Source organism: Schistocerca piceifrons, chromosome 1, assembly GCF_021461385.2.
Source record: "Schistocerca piceifrons isolate TAMUIC-IGC-003096 chromosome 1, iqSchPice1.1, whole genome shotgun sequence".
NCBI lineage: Eukaryota > Metazoa > Arthropoda > Insecta > Orthoptera > Acrididae > Schistocerca > Schistocerca piceifrons.
The window spans coordinates 537,686,098-537,705,822 of NC_060138.1; the positions used below are offsets into that span (position 1 = coordinate 537,686,098).

At 42.8% G+C, this 19,725-nt stretch overlaps 1 protein-coding gene across 5 annotated transcripts in view; it reads left to right on the top strand.

Moving 5' to 3' along the window:
- LOC124799246 (trafficking kinesin-binding protein milt) overlaps nucleotides 1-19,725 on the top strand; it is a 216,346-nt gene that overhangs the window by 178,065 nt on the left and 18,556 nt on the right. The window lies entirely within an intron of this gene.

A 19,725-nucleotide genomic window follows, 5' to 3' on the forward strand; every position in this document is an offset into this window, starting at 1 on the left:
GCAACAGGAAGATTCCGTCCGACAATATTCAGACAGCAAACGGCAAAGTCACCAGTGCTAACACGACACATCATCCCCGCCAAAGAAAGCCAAACCTGGTCACACGAGTTATGGTAAGGTCATGATACTTTTCTTGACTGCAGGGGCCCCTCTTGCTCGTTGACTTCCTCATGCGAGGAACCACGATCAGTGCGCAGCGCTGTGAAGACACTTGGCAGTAGTAACTGACGCGCCATCAAAATAAAATGCCTAGGTAATGCTGTCGTACGGGATGACCATGTTGAACGATGACGTCCGCCCCCACAATGCCGGTTGGACGGAGGCTACGCTTCAGCGATTGTTAGGAAACACTGCAACGTCCTCCGTACATCCCGTATTTTTCACCGTATGATTTTCACATCTTTGGCGACCTGAAGAAAGACATGCGTGGACGTCGGTTCCAGTCGTACGAGGGAGTGCAAGAGTGGGTGTAGTTGTAGACAAGGCAGTGACCGACCCCGTTCTACGAAACAGGAATAGATCGTCTCGTCTCAAAGTGGGATAAATGTAATTACAATGAAATCCAGACCATTAGCTGCTTAGAGGCGTTGATAAATATCAACAGGGACAGTTGAAAATGTGTGCCCCGACCGAGGCTCGATCCTGGGATCTCCTGCTTACATGGCAGACGCTCTATCCGACTGAGTCATCGAGAACACACAGGGTAGTGCGACTTAAGGGACTAATCTCTGGCACGCTCCCCCTGAGACCCACTTTTCCAACTTAGTGTCCACACACTACATTTGTAGTGCAGTGCCCCTGTCCACTATACTCATAACTCCCGGCAGCCAATCTACCGATTCCCGTAAGAGTTGAGCAACGTGAGTGCATCCGCACTGAAGAAGACCATTGGCCGGTAAGCCTTATCTATATGAAGATAATATGTGTTCTTTCGGACATGTCCGAAAGAACAGATACCATCTTCATTGGGATAAATGTCTTAATGCGTCCTTAATGCGTCTGGTGATTACTTTGAATCGAAACTTTCAATGGTAATGTTACGGCGGTTGTCGGTGTTCATTTGACAGCCCATTATATGTTGAACACGATTAAAAATATTCGCTTTCCAGGATAATGGTCACGTGAAGAAAACATACAGGTGTTTTCGGCTTGGATGCAGACCATTCATATTTTATACGGAGCTAAAGAATACAGTATGACATTAGATGTTGAACCATCAATGTATTAAAAACATTTATAACTTTCCTCGTTCTAACTTTAACAAATTTTCAATGTGTGACCTGTTGTCACTCCTTATACCATTCATCCGTCTTCTTTTGGTCTTCTTTAAACAAAACCGACCAATTACAATACCACTGTCATCGTCCAACGAACTAAATAATATCGCAGTTTCATGAAACCGTCTAGTAATATTTCGCAGAATTAACATTTTAGAGTCCGCCAGCCAGTTTCATCATGGCTTCCATATGTTGAAAGAGGACATAGCATTGGGAAAATGACTAGCCAAACCCTTGATTTTGAATCAACAAAGTACACTTTGCTTGAACTGTTACCCATAGGTAGAGAACGAAACTGAGTGGTATACGGCTATTTGTTCGAAGCAAACAGCAGTGTGGATATCGGCTAAGCAACCTTCTTTAGATGCTAATGGCATCGGGAAACTTACACCAGTAAAATTGTCGCAGGCTCGGCAGAAGCTGTGGAACAGTAATAACACAGCCTTGTCTCGTAAAACACTGGACACTGGCGCTCCGCACAAATAGCAACATTCATTGCTAAATAAGAGTATTCTTAATCAAGTGTTCTGCTCGGCATTTAGATTACCCTATTTCCCTAGCGCTTCCCTAGCGCTGCGATGTACGTCGTTTTTCTCGTTTTAGTTTGCCTAATTTGGTATTCCTGTCTCCATGACAGATTTGTTTACCGTGGGCGTACATACATTAATCCAAGGGACTGTATTGAAAACTGTCAATGAATTTGCGTGTATCCAACAGCTTTCAAACATTCCAGCCATTTTATAGTAGTACTATGTGGCCTTGAAGTAATATTGCAGTGGCGCTCCAACAAACACTGCGGTTTATTGCTAACGATGTTATCCACACGAATGGAAGAATTCTTATCCAGCATTAACCAAAAAACAAGATATGTGTCGTTTGTTGGTAGTCACGAAAAACTCTCTAAACGAAAATTACATGTTTCTAGCTTCTCGCTAACAAGGGAAATATCCAGCTCGAAAGACTAAAACTAAATAAATATGCCGGCCAGGGTGGCCGAGCGGTTCTAGGCGCTTCAGTCTGGAACCACATGACCGCTACGGTCGCAGGTTCGAATCCTGCCCCGGGCATGGATGTGTGTGATGTCCTTACGTTAGTTAGGCTTAAGTAGTTCTAAGTTCTAGGGGACTGATTACCTCAGAAGTTAAGTCCCATAGTGCTCAGAGCCATTTGAACCGTTTTTGAAATAAAAATGATTTTGAAACACGGAGATGTCTCGGTTTTACCGCAATAAAGGTCGTTAATGTGTTAAATTCTACATGTGTGTAATCTGTTTGAATTTTAACTTATCTAGACTGCGAAAGCACAAGTCGCTGAAGGAATAATGGCGTGTAACAAGCAGCTACGGCAAATAGATCCACATGTCATAAATGAGATATTATTTGGCAAAAGATTAAACATTTGCTAGAAGTAATGTGTGTTAGATATTTCTATATGTAATGAAAACTGTATGCAGTTTCTCTGAAATTGGAGACATTGGTTGCGTTACCTTTCGTTGAAAAGGGAGCCAGATAGTGACGAAAACCCAAATGAACGCGCACAGTAAATAGCAGTCAGAATTTGGAAAGTTGTGTACCATGGTGTGTTGGTCCCTGCATAGTGGTGTTTTTCGTAATGGCAGAGGGAGCTCCAAGAAACACTTTCGCCCGGATTTTCTCCATAAAACGTAGTAGATGAAAACTGTCGTGCTGCCCTACATTTTACGGATTAAACACTAGATAACACTTCATAACTGATTCACAGTGCTATTGTGCTGATAGCGTGAGGATTACTTTCCGGCTTAAGTGTGTTTCGGGTATTTTTTCGCACGAGATGCGCCATGAGGAGATTAATTTTGCCCACCTTCACAAAGTATGCTTAAAACCTTGGCTTATCACTACCTCATACCCATTTTTGCTTATAGAAATATTCCGTGAAAAATTTTGGATAAAAATATTATTTACTCGCCGTTGAATTAACACGTTTTGGTAGTGTTCATAAAGCTGTTAAAATTTCAGTGTAGACTTCCTTTGGCGTCGATTGAAGCATTGATGCCACAGGGCTCCGCAAGAATTGGATGGAAACTACTACGCATTTCGACCCTGATGGTTACTTATCTTACTCGTCGAACTGAAGTGCCTAACAGATGGGTCCATTATAAATCTTTCTGTTCTATTTTTGTAAGTTTTGTTGTTGCTTCCTGCTCGTTGATTCGTCCGATGTTGGTCCGGAGCAAATATGCCACACATCCATATTTTCGTGAATTAATGACGTCCAACTTTCTTCAGAACCCCCAAGCCCGTCGACATTAATGCAAGACAATAGGTGGTCGATTTTCCGACAGTGACCAAGAAGGACTCGGCAGCAGCTTAATTTCCGCCTTGAAAGCATTTTGGCTGGTCGTAAACTAAAGTTTCCGCTACTTACGCTAGAATATCGCGTACGTCCTCGCCGGGACTTTTCGCGCTTTACAACCGACTTGATTTTTGTGCGCCATTACAATGACTCCACTCTACAACCTCATTATTTTTGCTGGGCACAGCACACAAATCTACTTCAACGCAGTGTTCTGGACACTAAGTTGCGCTACTAGGCCTCTCCCAAATGCGCATCTATATTGCGAAAGCCGCCGTACGGTGTATTTGTGGGGGTGGGGGTCTATGTTATGTGCCAGTATCATATGTTACCCCTCCCTCCATATTCTATTCGCGTAAGCTAAGCGCGAAAAACATATTGTCGGGACTCTTTTGTATAAAATAGAATTTCTCTAATTTTAGGTTCGTGGTCTTGACGCGAGATACTGGTCGAAAGTATCCAGACACGCCTATTGATGCGAGTTTGACCACTAGCTGAAACTAGAGGCAGGTGCCAGTATAAAAGAAGGCGGGGAGTACTGTGTCGTCAATAGACAACTATGGTTGGAGCCACGAAGATGGCGGTCGAGCTTAGGCTTGTTCTGCGCACCTACGTCACGCATTCCCCGACAATCGGTTGGGGTTCAGTAATGTTATGAGCGCTCGGCTGTGAATGTAGTAGCCAGTACCAGCGTCAAACTTGATCGCAACGAGTAATTTAGTGAATTTTTAATCTATTTGTTGCGAGCTGTCATCGCTGATGGTGGTCAGCGACAAATTCTACACAAGCACGCGAGAGACATAATTTATAGAATACATGTCTTGTTAAAGCGCAAATCATGCGTATTCGTGACGTACTGCAACTGTCGCTTGGAACAGGCAACAATGAATCCCCGTGCATGCCTCGACGTGCGCGGACCGCAATGGTTGTTGAATCGAACTGTAGTAACAGCAGAATGGGTCGGTCAGGAGAGCTCAGTGGCTTCGAAATCCAACTTAATATTGAATGCCAGCTAGGTACCATGTCCATCAGGGGCGTTCCGATTCTTCCAAAGCTGTCAGTCGACAGTTGGTGTGACTGAAGTGGAAACGCGAAGAACAACCACAGGTAAATCGAGACAGATCTAATGTACTCACGGACAGGACAGTCGAGCATTGCGGAACTTGGTTACAAAAGTCTCACTATATCAACGGAGAAATAACTTGTGAATTCCAAAGTGGTATCAACAGTCCACCTAGGATGATGACTGTCCATGTAGTGTTCAAAATAATGTGGTACAACGGTCAAGCAACTTGTCATAAGCCCCTGATTTCTGTAATCAGTGCTAAGGCCAGTATTACACTGTCATATGTTGTTACTTCAAATATTTGTCAGACGTATTTGGTGGTGTAATAGGATAAGGAACGTTGTCAAAGCTCGCCTTTCGTCAAAGAAATATGATCAAATCTAGGGCCTCGCCGTAGATTTGATCTTAACAGTCGCTCTCATTCTGTCACTGCAATGTGGAATGTAACTACACGGACCGCTGACATCGCTACAGCTATTTGACATCTGTGGTCTGTTTGTAAACAAGGCAGCAAAAAGTTTAGTTAGTATGTTCCTTTCGTTAATGTGCACAGTTGTATTAGCGCCATATTGTAAGCTAGAGTAGCTATCTCCTGTAGCGAGAAAACGCAGTGTTACGGTGAGCCTGTCTTCTTAACATATAGCATTTCTCAAGTGACTATTGTGCTTTGTAGTATGTGTAGTCACTTTATTTTACTGAGCAAATACTGAAATGAACTCTCCTCCATTCGTAATTTATATAAGATTTGGTGGCCTCCGTTGCAGCTCTTGTAACAAATTTTGCTGGATACTTTTATCATTTCGACGTAAAACCCACGACTTCACCCAAGTACAGGGTGTATCAAAAAGAATCACCGGATTTAAAAAAAATCATAACTGTTATGTTGTTAGAGATAGTGCGAGAGCAACATACTGTTGGAAAGAGCAAACTCTCGAGTTTCACATGGTTCTCGCTAGATAGCAGCAGTGTGTGCCCACTTCAGTTCTAGTAAAAATGGTGTCAGGACAACAGAAAGCGTTTTGTGTTCTACGTTTCGCGCACTGCGAGGCAGTAATAACAGTTCAGCTTGAGTTTCGTACTCTGGGTATGGTGTGGATGCTCGTGTAGAGGCAAAGTGCCGGACCGCCCCCGAGTCTCATGACACGAACTTCGAACGCGTCCGCCATAGTTTCACACAAGGAGTCTGCAGAAATCAGTTCCCTGTGCAGCTCGAGAGCCCAACATGCTGCCGATGTCCATGTGGCGTGTGTTGCGTCGACATGTACACGATATCGCACAAAATTCAGCAACTGCAAGCCTTTCGCAAAGGTGACAAACGACGACACGTGGAGTTCTGTAATTTCGTTCTTGGCAAGATGGAAGATGACAGTTTCCTTCCATGTTTAGTGTCAAGGCAACATTCCATTTAAATGGAAAGGTTGACCGTCATAATGTGAGAATATGGGGTACGAACAACCACTTGAAGTTGTACTTAATGAGGCGGACTCTCCAAAATTTGTGTTTTGTGCTGTTTGACGGGAAAAGGTGTGCTCTCCATTTTCTTTTCCGAGAATACTGTTACAGGAAGCATATATCTCGATATGCTTGAGAGCTTTCTTTCCCCACAGTTGGAGAGTGATTGGAACGAATTCATTTAGCAACAGGATGGGGCACCGCAACACTGGCATCTGGAAGTGCGGGAATTCTTAAATCAAAGGATTGCGGAATCGGTCGCACTGGACTAAATGATCTGCCTTACATTACTGGCCTCCAAGATCACCGGACCTGACTCTATATGATTATTTCTTGTGGGGATTTATAAACGACTCTGTTTATGTGCCTCCGTTACCAACACCAATGAATGAACTGAGACATGCTCGTTGCAGTGTGTGAACAAATTGAATACCACATTGATATATGTGCAACTGTAGGGTGGGGTATATTAAATACGTATGAGAAGTATGAAAAAACTTTTTGAGTTTACCGTTCATCAAAAAACAAAATTTATTGTATATGTTTGTTAATTTAAGAATGATTCTTTTTGATGCACCCTGTATGTTTCCCTTTTTTCCGCGAGTTCTCTTCCAAAAACACACAATGCAATTGCCGTACAAGCAACTGCAACGCATTATAACATTATTATTCTCATCATTTGGAACGCGGTTTCTCAGACTTTCCGCTGCAATTCGTTGAACATTTCTCGTGACGCCCGCACGCCGATTAAACAAACATGTAACGAATTGTTCATCTCTTCCTTGAATCTTTTTTCGCATTTACGTTATCCCAACTTTGACAGTCCCAGGGCGACGAAGAGGGCGCAGGATACAGCGTTAAAGCTCAACCCGTACGAAACCCAAGAGGTACTGGTTAATCATTCTAGGCTCATTAGCCCGAAACATCGAGAATCCCAACCATCTTTAATCCAAAATAGGACAAATTTCAACTTATCATTGAACAGTGTGTCTAGGAGAAATAATAGATGAAAATATATGTTGAACTGATTGTGAGCAAGTAACTGCAGTGTGCAAGAAGGCATCAGCATCTTTCCATTCCTTACAAAATTTAAAAAGCTCTTCCCTCTCGACCTGAAAAAGAAACTTGTGCAAACACTTCAACATCCAGTTATTGATAACAGCGATGTTATCCTGCAAGACATTTCTTAGGAAAGCTCAAGGCGCCTGGAACTGGTTGTGAATGCCTGTGTTCGTTACATCCGTGATCTTCGACTCTTTGATCACATTTCACCATCTCTTGGATTTCACCATCTCGTGGACAGCTGGCTATGTGCAGAGATTCCCATACCCTTTGTCTTCTCTACTATTTTATCAGCCTATACTACCCCCATATATCTCCTGGATCATAACGCCCTTGTCTGAAGAACATGGCAAAAACACCCGTTTCGACCAAAATTCGTTGTCCCACTTTTAGCCACTTTCACGAAGTCTTTCTCGGCAGCAGGAACTCGACTGCGCATTCTATTAAGAGAACTGTATAACATACCGAGCTTCAGTAGAGAGCCAATGACGTGTCTACTAAACCAGCTACGACTACCTTGTCATCCGTCTTTCCAAACAGATCTTTCTCATGTACAGGTATTCTTAGCTGGTGCAGTCTCCTTAAATTTTCCCTCTCCAGGACTCGCTATATTAGAAAACATCTATTTTGTACACATATGAAGTGTTCTTATATCTGCCAGTAGTGGCAGTAGCAGCAGTATTACCAGTATTACCTTTGCTATTTGTCCACGTTGCCATTATAAATACTCAGATAATTTTAATACTGTCATATTAAAACTTATTTCTTAGGTAACTGACGTAAAAAAAATACCATATGTGTGAAATCCTGGTCCGATATGAGAGAGGACCTGATGGCTGTAATCAGTTTAAATAAATAAATGTCTGAACATGGGTTGTAAACGACCTCCTTTGTACAGCAAATTGCACTTAGGGTTCTTCCAATAAATGAGTTTCTTAAATGCCTTGCTCACGACTGGCGATATGTGGTCGTCCACATTAAATTGCTCTGGGGAAAAACGCCTACGCGCTTTTAGGTAGTGAATAATTTTAGTGAGCGGTAGCAGATTGCGTGTTCAAACGAAACGGTTTGGTTTTTTTTTTAAAATACGTAGGCCTGGATTACGTTATTTATGTATGCGTTTTAATCGTTTGCCATTTGCGCTGGTCTCAAGGAACCTTAAGAGGTGGCTCTTCAGCGGCGAAAGACGGCATGTGATTTGAGGCGGCGGGACTAGCGGTGGACAGGGCGGCGGCTGTGGAGGCTTGGAGGCGGCGTCGGCGGCTGCTATTGATCCTGTCTGGCCGGCAGGGGGAGGGAAGGGAAGCCCCGCCGCGTTCGGTGCCACCTCTGTCGCCTGCTATTCTCGTCGGGCCCTCCGCGCAGCTCTTTAATAACAGCCGCGCCCAGGCGCAAATTGTTTTGCTTGGGGATAACGTTAATTTACAGTTCACTATTAACTGAGGGATGTCTGCACAGTTTTAATACAATACTAAAACATCCAAACACATGTAATTAAAAAGAGACGTGCCTTCACATGTATTTCGCCTAGACATGCTGTGCAGTTGCAGAATCCAAACTTTCCGACCACTGCTGACATCTTATGGTGTTCGGCGGAACGGAAGAGTGAGCTGTCGCAAGCGTGTTGTCTGTGGTACATTATACCACATGCAAGAAAAAATTTTGCTGCGTACGCCTCAGAGAAGAAAAATAAAATCTGCAGGTATAGTATACGAAAGCTCGAACAGAAGAAGATAACTGAAGAGGTTACGGACGTAACCGGGTATTGGACCGCATTTGTTATGAATTCAGAACTTACTTCCAGATAAAATTCAACATACAGTTTTTAACGGAACAAAATCTACGTGTGTAAAGGTAGTTTCGGAAATATGCCAAGAGTATGATACGGCCGTCATATTTTCCAACCTATATCATTGACCTAGTTGAAAACGTTAGAGGGTCTGTAGGGCTACTAACGAACGATGTTGCTATCTGTAGGTAGGTTGCAGCGCTATAAGTCTACCGAAATATGTAAAGATCGACAGTAGGACAGGGTAGCGTAGTTGACGGAGAACGTGAAGAGTGGAACGTATTGCTCATAAATAGACGGAGAGATGCACTACGTTTCGATTACACTGTTGGCAACAAATCATTGGAAACAGTAGCTGTCATGAACACAGATTGAGGGAATGCGATTCATCCGCGAATGAGGTAGCTTACTAAAACCCCGTTCGATCTATACTCAGATACTGCTAGGCTGTATGTCTTGTACACCACGAACAGCTTAGCTGTTGAAATTTAGAGAGCGTTTGGCCCAAGAGCATTCCGTCAAAGTATTACTGCCACATATGTCACCAAGTGACTACGACGAGAAAATCTGAGAAACTAATCTCATACGGAACTTCACATGGCACGTTCGTGAGTGAAAGGGGAAGAGCGGCTAGGGAGAGATGGTAGTACCAGAAGTACCCTCCGCTGTACACCTTAAGGTAGCTTGCGGAGTGCATACGTGGACGTAGATGCGAAGTTGGAAGAATTAGGTAGCCGTCTACACTGAGATGACAAGCCTTGACATAGTGATATGCACATACACGGATGGTGGTAGCATAGCGTACATAAGATATAAAGGGCAGTACATTGGCGAAGCTGTTATTTGTGACTCACGTGAAAACGTTTCCGACGTGATTACGTCCGCATTGGGGGTAATAAGACTTTGAACGCTGAATGGTAGTTGGAGCTAGACGCATTAGACATTCTATTTCGGAAATGGTTGAGGAGTTAAATATTGCGGGATTCACAAGTGTTAAGAGTGTGCCGAGAATACCAGATTTCGGGCATTGCCTCTCTCCATGGACGACGCAGTGGCCGGCAACCTTCACACAACGACCTAGAGCAGCACGGTTTGCAGAGTGTTTTCCGTGAGTTTTCAGCACAACAGACGAGCAACACTGCGTGAAATAACCGCGGAAATCAGTGCGGAGGCGCACGTCGTCACCCTCGGGACTGCGACGAAATTTTGCGTTCATGAGCTAGGGCAGCAGACAACTGATAAAAGTGCCTTTGCTAACAGCACGACATCACCTGTAGCACCTCTTCTGGGCTCGTCATTATTTCTGTTGGACGCTAGACGACTGGAAAACCGTATCGTGGTCAGATGAGTCCCGCTTTAAGTTAGTGTGGCGCAGACCCCACGAAGAAGGGATGTTGATAAAATATCGGTAATTCGGTACTTTTCCGGAGAATATCGACATTTAATGCTGGAGCGTAGATTTCACAAAGTAGTACTGTTGTTAAAATATCGATATGTCGATAATTTTTAAAATCTCGGTATCTAACGCTAAGGCGTAGACCACGAAGTAGGTTGATAAATTATCGAATCGATACTTTTCTGGAGAATATCGGTATCAGAATGGCAAAATCGAATGCCAGTATTTTTTTTTGTATATTTTTTTGCAACTTTCGGTAAATATTCAAGTAGTTCTTTTGAAATTGTAGAACAACATAACCTTACTTTCACGTGTGAAAGAGTCATACTACTTTTTTAGCTTTCATCACTTCCAGTCTCTCTTTGAGTGTGCGAAGCAAGTGTAGGCGGCACAAAGAAGTCCTGTTGCATTTGGGGGTGGGCGTGCGGGGGAGATGAATGGAATGACAAGATTTCGAATTTGAGGAAATAATTCACCAGTTGCCTTAAAAAACAATTTTTAATGCAGCTAGTGTGCTGTTTCTTCAGATTGGCAGTCTTCAAAAATAGTTGTTGAAAATGAACAAAAATGTAAATGATAAGATTAGGTCTTTCCGGCGGGTGGAGATGTTTGAGGGAAAATGCTGGCGTAATCAGCGCTTGTCGTTACCAACGGAAATAGCAACGCTTAACGTCACCATGCAATTTTGAAACTGGAACTGCTAGATCGCTGGCGTTGGCAGGAATGAAAACTGGGAATTCTACATGAAGTGTTCCGGACACGTCCCAAACGTAACGAAACCGAACGACGGATTCATCGGGCATCTTTAATTGTGCCACTTACAAGCAGTAGTTACCAGGTTGTGCTAAGTGGTTATCGCCAAAAGTGAACGCGCATCGTTTTCCGTTCAATTCTTGCTCTGAGGGGGATAGGCAGGCTGCTAGCTTGTTGATGTACAGAATATCTAATAATAAATCAGTATTTGGATATACAACTCTAAAACCTGCAGTATATTTACAATGTGCCGCCGATATTTTTATAGGCTTGTACGTCGATACTACCTATATTTTTTAAATATCGCTGTATCAGATTCTCGATATTTTTAAAAGTATAAGTCCTTCCACGTAACCTCAGACCCAAGTTGTCAATTAGGCACGACTTTTTGCAGCCATTCGTAGACCTTATGTTCCCAAACAACGATGGAATTTTTGTGGACGACAGTGCGCCGTGCCACTGGGCCACAATTCGCGATTGGTGTAAAGAATATTGTGGACAATTCGAGCGAATGATTTGGCGACCCAGATATTCCGATATGAATCCATCGAAAATTTATGGGGCATAATCGAGAGGTCAGTTTGTGCACAAAATCGTGCAGCGGCAATACTTCAACAATTGTGGACGGCTATAGAGGCAGCATGGCTCAGTATTCATATAGGGGACATGCAACTACTTGGTGAGTCCATGTCACGTTGAGTTGCTGCATTGCGCCAGCGCCACGCAAAAGGAGGTCCAACACGATATTAGGAGGTAGGAGATGACTTTTGTCTCATCAGTATAATACGCCCGGATCGATATAGCAAGTGACGAGGAAATCTTTCGCTCAGAAAATCTGGGATTGCATTAAGATACATGGCAGTTAATTTTGTTGGAAATGTGTAAATGAATTATTGATCATCTTAATCGATTTATTAAAATGATTTCAGAATATGGAAACACACATCCTGCGACGATTTGATATTGGAACTCGGTCTGTTAACTAAATTGGGGCATACTGAACAGACGGCCTTAGTAAAACCCTCGGAAATAACTGGATTGCTTGAAAGATTTGTGCCATATGTAGTACTAAAATTCCAATGTACCGTTTTTGTAGATTCAGGTTTTTCGTAGTGAAACAGTGATCGTTTGAGGTCGCCAGATACAACTGCGGAATTGCTGCTACTGTGTTGAAATTCTGTACAACGCCACTTGCTGAGTCTTAATTTTATGTAAATTTATTGCCACTACTCAGTTTTAACGCTGTTATCGAGGCATCCAGTATTTTAGGTTACAGTTTCATAGTTTTCATCGTGCAGGTATCATGGAGTAGTAGTATGAGTGATGATTATTGGGAACAATAACTTAATGAGAGCCTCATAAGAGTGACTCTTTCGGAAGAATCTATTTTGTTTCTTATTTGGTGTAAGTACATCATTATTAACGGTTTATTAGAGGAGTGCGTGATCATACGGCAATCAGTGGTTTGGCACGCGCTGCATAGTTTTTCGCATCTTGAAAATCACGACAGACTGGGTGTTTGGGAAAGCAGCGAACTGCCCAGCCGAATTACCGAGACGACAAAAAGTATTTTCCGAGTGCGTACAGTATGAGAATGTTTAAGAACATTTTACAGAAACAATGCGTCCATCTGGCGAGGCGTCTGAGGGTATTTTCTCAGACCGGTTCATTGACAGTTGTTGGACTACCAGAACTGCAAGTGCATACAGTGGCAGAGTTTTCACACATTTCGGCAGCATTTTAATTCGGCAAAAGAGTTAGCGTTTCTGGTTTCCTACTTAGTACTCAGCGTAATAAATTCTAATGAACTTCCGAAATTATGGCTGTTACCAAGTGTACACACAATGGCACCTGTCATAGTAGTTCCCTCTGCAACATTTTTGTATAAAGCCGTAATATAGAAAGTACTGTAATGTGGTTGTCAGAAAATTGCTACTGTTATTAAATATTAAATGGCGCTGAGACAGAAGCCTTAACGTTCATATTTTGACAACGTCGTTAAGCCAAAAGTTTGGAGATCTGTTACAGCCATTTGACAGAAGCCTTAAAATTTCCCCCGTCAGTTACCCGGAAGGACCAGAACGTATAAATATCAAAGTGAAAAATCGGGCCTGTGTACCATGACATAAATTTAGCGAACATAGAATGTAAGGTGGCTACGGCCCACCAAAGCTTGAATAGTAATCTTGAGTTCTCTCCGTCATCGGGTTTTTCTGTGTTTGTTTTTCTTGTCGACCTTGCGTAAGTCCTTCGATCTAGGTAGGCATACCGGTACCTGCACAATACTTGTTTTCAAGCGAATGATCTTCGGCCTCCGTCGCAGCTGTCTGCAAGTAATGGATTCATTGAAACTTCGGGATACAGTTCTTTCACATTCATTAATACTACAGTAACGCGAATACGAGATCATATTATGTAGCATCTGCCAGGTCGTAACAAGCATAGATCATACTTCATGTAGCTTCAGTGATTGCAAAACATGGTGTGTGACGGTTTATGGAAGCAAGTGGTTTTTGCACATCTCAGTGTCACGTAACATAAATCTTTAATACTTGAGGCGTTACGAGAATTCGCTAATCCGTTAAATTCTGAATCTCGCGTTTAGCTAAACATTTTTGTACTGATACTTTATAACTTCATACGTAGATAATTGCCCTAAGTAATTACATTCTGCTCTGTTTTATGAAACACGCAACTCCCGATTGTCCGCGGTACTGAGGACGGACCGAAGAATAGACGGATAACCGAAAAACGCAAATAGTACAAAATACACATTTCTATCGGAAATTTCTATCAAACTTTGCTAAAAGTGACATTTGAAAGTCCACTGCATTTGTTAGGCGTTATTCGCCGGAAACTGACAACTTACTTATGAAATTACACTTAAAACACAGTTTTGTCATTTTCTTTTAGTTCACGTCCAAAAACAATCGTCAGTTCACTTCCAAAAACAATCGTCCATTTTTCCCCTATTTTCCTGACGACGGTTCTCATTTTCCGGAGACCAAGACATCGGTAAAGTCAACCTAATTTTGCCTCTACCGAACACACTTCGTCCACCATATCCACATCACTTAGCTGCTCAGGTCCCGGTTCGTAAACGTCACTAACCACTGTCGGATGTTTTCATCTGTCTCTTCACAGTCCAATATTTGTTTCGTAAGATGGGGCAAACGAGTAACACCACTTTTTGCGGAAGGCATTAAATTTTTTTCCGCGAGCGAGCTTTTGTTATGTTTTACGTTGTTCGAAGCTTTACAAGTGCCGTGGATTACGTCGAACATGTTCAGAGGTTTCCAGAAACTGAGGATGTCCGAATCGCGAACACGTTGCCAGGGTGGAATCCCCGGATTTAGGCCAAGATGAAATGTAGAGACAAAGGAAAATATTTCGGGGTTGTCAGACGGTGCAATTGTGGCCCCGCATCTTCATCCTACGATTAAAGTTATCAGTACGTACTACTGTGTTGTAAACCAAAATATTCGTTTTTAATATAACGGAGTACTTCTAGCTCCATTTTTTTTTTTTAATTTCAGAAATTACAGAACTATGCTCCGATAATTCGCAAACCGAATAATCGGCACATGCGTACGTGGTTGCATTCAGTATCGATGTAATTCTTCGAGCATGTGAATTAATGAAAAGCTTCTTATTTCTATTTAAATAGAAAGCAAATTGCTGTGTAGAAAAACTTATGGGCTGTGTGAAGATTACCTTTTTACGTATACATTACTTTTTACGTCTACGAAAACAAACGTTGTGCCATGATGCTATTAAAGTAGTTATATTAAGGCAACGCAACTGTGTGGAGCGTTTCTTTTATTCGAATTCTTTGAACTACAGTTTGTACCTAAATCCTTAAAGTGCTTTCTGTCCCAAAATAAATACTTAGATAACGGCTATCTTGTGCGTTGCTATTGAAGCGTTCAACAAGCTTAGTTTCGCAGTTGTTTCAAAGCAGTTATTGAAACTGTGGACTCTTGTGACGCGATAAGAGATCTTTTGCGGCCTTAAAGTTCTAGAAATGTTTATTTGCTTGTCGTAAACACTCAGCAAAATACCTGTGTGAGATAAGGCGCCCACGCAAAGAGCTATCACTGCCAACAGCCATTCTCCGGTAGAACTGCACCTCAGTCCGCAGGTCTTCGTTCCAGGGAGTAAGAGGAAAAATGTTGCCTTCTGTCTCTTTGTTGCCGTTGGCCAATTGACTGCAAACTAGTGCCAGTATAACGAGAAGAAACTTGAATTGGGCTCCCCCATGTAACATTGTTGACAGTTTCACTTCGTCTGCTTAGGGTTAAGAGTATAATCAGCTAATTTTAATTTGCATCAAGGACGTAAGGCTATGTACACTCCACTTTCTGGATGCGAAAAAGAAAAATGAAACTTGTAGCCACGATACTCGCTTTAAGGAATCATCAATTTCTTTTGTAGTTGGGACGTCTGAGATACACCTTTAATTGCTGCGCATTGCGAACAATGGGCGGAATGAATGAACATGCCATTACTTAATGCATATTACACATACAGTGCTGGACGCGCAAACTGGTGAAAATGTTTAAAGTTAGTTATGCCCATTACTAGATTTGAAGAGCTAATGTAAGATTAAACACAACACGAACATTCATTGCTGTAAGTGAGCATCTTTTGTAGGTTTCTCAGGCGTGATATAGTACGTTAGTACTTGAAAGGTCAAATGCTCCTGCGTTCTAGAGAGAGTGTAAAACGTATTTCGTGGTAATATTTTTCGTGCTAAGCGTTTTGTTGTGGCGTGCAAGTGGTTTACGAGTGCTTGCATGTCTGCGAGTGAGTGAATAAGTCAGCCGCGCACCTTGACCGAGTGATGTTGGTGCTGTGCGCTGGGAAAGCGACCCCTTGGTGTGCCATCGGATGCCGCCTCTCACGCTTCTACATGCCATTGTCCTGCCGCAACTCCAGCAGCCCAGGCATTGTACACGGTGGTTTTACCGTTGCGTGCCTTCTTCCGCTAGCTCTCTGTCCCACAACAGTGGCGCTTGCGTTCTCACGCACATCTTTGGCAGCGTTGGTGGTCACGAATAGACAGCAGTAACAAGATGGACCAGTTTCATGTGGGATGCTGTTTGCTCAACTTGTACAAACAGAACCCAGCTGTAACTGACAAGAGTCCGTAACAACTACAGCGCCACGTGACAGTGACAGTCTTCTTAATACCATCCAGAGAACTCTTTGGAGCCGCAGTGGTGTCTCATTTGACACTTAACGATGTTTCTACATTAAGGGCGCAGTACACCATGGAATGATGTTAACCCAATTTCGTTGTAATTGACAATGTTTCTATTGATACTTTTCGGTACCGTTTTACTCCCCATCCTGGAAAAAAATTATGACTCTTCTTCTGATCTGCGAAATAAGTAAATGGTTTGCATTTGTTATGTTACTGCATCTAGAGATGAGGCAAACGCGCTGAGAACAAATGAATCATGTGGTGGTGACACGTTGGCTCCACATTCTGTAAATGGTTGCGACGTACAGTAATGCTAGTGTCCCCATGAGACCATCATATCACAATTTCAGTGCAACAGTATGACCAGAATTCTATTTATTTATATTCACAATTACATCTTCGATTATTTTCATCCGCGATGGCGATCCATCCAAGCATACAATTTGCACTCGTAGCGATATTACCATCAGATGTACCCCAAAGTGGATTTACCTCGCAGCAGCTTGACCACCAAAAGTAAGTGTGTCGCCCATTGACGTACTGACATAACCATCAAACGTCGTGCTCCCAAAAACACATGGTAATAGTAACTTCCAATTTAATCTAACATTGAAAGTTCAACTATATGCCACTATCGGTCCTCGCTGTATTACAATAGCTGCCAGAGTTTGAGGTAGAACGGCTGCATTTATATGCGGCCAAAACTGAATAGAGAATACTGTTCATGAAAATCGTTTCATAATGCATTTAAACTTAGCACCGACAAACTTGACTGCAAATTCGGAATCTCGAGTGTGTAGTAGAATTGCGCGTACATGATTTGTTCCTCCCGTCCATTGTTCAGAACTGAATTTCGTTCACCATAATCCATGCTTTTATTTATAAATACTGCAGCAGTGTCATTACTGATTTGAATAATAAACCTAATTGGTGCCTTTCATTGTGTAGATTTATATATTTACTAAAGTAGCGTTGGCAGATCGCTATGAGCTGCTCATGGTGTTACGTCGTGACAATTGAATTAAGGATATCTATGGAAATTACTAGCTAGAAAACCGTGGACATATAATAATTACATGTAACTATGCTTCAATGCAGAAAATACAAAATGAGTAAATTTCAGCGAATGAAATAGATATACCAGGTCGCTACACGAACGTAAATAGCAAGAGTGTGTCATGTTTTTCGAGAGTCATCTGTCTGTGGCCGGCTTTTGTTTGTCCTGCCTCGTCGTCGCAGCGGCTGAACAACTCCTCGTTGCTCGTGCTAGGTGACTACCCATGGAAATGATATGTATGCTGTGTGCGAAAAATCTCTTAATTCGGCCACAGCGGCGAGGTGTCTTCAAGTACAACCACAGGCGTTCGAAAGTGGGCGCTATCACTTCTTGTTGTTGTGCCTTGTTTGTGGAAATGAAGGTCCATTGGCTGCAGTGACAACGTAGATTTTTAGTAGTGAAAATCTGCTCCTTAGCGTAGCAGTGCTGCTAACGTGGATGGAGTGCAGGTTGGCCTACGTGAGAGCTGCTGCTCGCTGCCCCACCCCTCTCCTCCCCCCTTCCACCTCCCTTACACTCCTACGACCCTCGCATCTGCCGCTGGAGCCGCAGAGGACACGGAGTGCTCCAAGGAGACGCTGGGTTTTCCACGTTGTTTTGCGCACAGGTGTGAAGGTTTGTAGTGCGATGTGCTGTCTCACACCAGGCAAAAACGGTTTGCATGTGTTATATGACAATTAACTGCTCTCCGTTGTTTAGCGGCAGAAAATTTCGTGAAAGGCACAGTAGGCATTTGTTAGCTACCTGAAGACACAGGACCAGTCCGGTATTTCAGCCTAAGAAATTTGTATAATGTTAAGCTAGTAAGCTAAAATCACTTTCGTCGGAAGCTGGACACGAGACGGGCTGCGGTGACATCACAGGTTCGTCTGTAGAAAAGGCGTGGAACGAAGATTAAATATCAAATAACAATGGAGACTTTTGTTCCAGGAATATCTTTCATATTAAGACAACAGCTTTGCTTCAGCTTCTTGCAGGCGTTGAGTGCTATTTTATGTTCTCTGAGCATTTCGCGATGTCAAGATCTACAAAATATTACCTGCAATTAAATATTGTCGGGTTTCTTGGCGCGTCAATCTGCTGCAGTATGTCTGCGACGTTTCAGAGGGCATTTTCTCTCCATGCATCTTCTGGCGAAGTGCTACAGTCTCGCAGTGTGCCTACTTATGTAGTTATCGCGGCGGCGCACACGGTTTACGTGGTAAGCGCCAGTCGCCGTCCAAGCACTGCAGAATGTCGTCACTCTTCCAATGAATGTTGCGAAGCAGCGCCGAGACCAGAGCCTCTCTCTAGCTCCGTTAACGAAATTTGGTGTAGCTCGTATTTCGATTGCCTCTTTAATAATACCTTCTCAGAAACCATTCGCTGGTAAGATAGACGCCCTCTCGAAATCGAAAGTGTGCTCCTTTAAGATGTGTTCAGCCAGTGCTAATCTTCCTAGAAGGCAAAGTTCTACGTTGCGAACATGTTCAGTACAACGTATAGAGAATCAGCGTTGTGTCTGTCCAATGCGTGACTGCGCCGCTTCGTCAAGGGTGTAATCTTTCACGCTTCCGAAGAGGTTTCTTGTATTTTTCAATTGGCCAGAAGATAACCTAGATTCCTCGCCCATTTCTTGCGGTGCTGCGCCAGCATATAGATTATTTTGTGATAATTCTTTGCTCTTTTTTGTACGTCTCATAGTAAGACGTCTTGCAACTGGTTCAGTGTTCTCTGCGTTGGTTCAAACAGGCTTAAATTAGCTGCAGTACTACGATTATACAGTAATTGTGCACTTAGGTGGGTTCGGTCTACAGCTTCTAGGTTTATAGAGACGAACAAAATTCAAAATTAGTCTAAAGGTAGTGATCTGCCTTTCGTCCATCACATCTAGATTTACGTTGGTCATCCCATCTTAAATCTTATTGCAGATATACATGCAGGTTTTCACGGCCGTTACAGATTCCGATGACTGATTGCTGGTAGTGTTGTCAAATCATATCTACACCCATATCCTTCGAACTTCTGTCAAGTGCATGGCGAAATATACTTCTCATTGTACCACGCATTAGAGATTCTTCCCTTTCCATTCGCATATGGAGCGCGGGACGAATAAATATGTACACGCCTCAGTGCTCGCTGTAACTAGACTGACCTTGTCTTCGCAGGGGCCAAGTGTGCGATCACTAGGAGTCTGTAGTATGTCTCTAGATTCTCTCCCTAAAACTGTTTCTTCAAGCATTGCAAGCAGGCTTTCGCGGGATAATTGGCGTCTGTCTTCAAGTCTCCGTTGTCATCAGATTTGCAATATTTTCGTGACGCTTTGCCAAGGGTCAAACGAACATTTCGCTATTTGT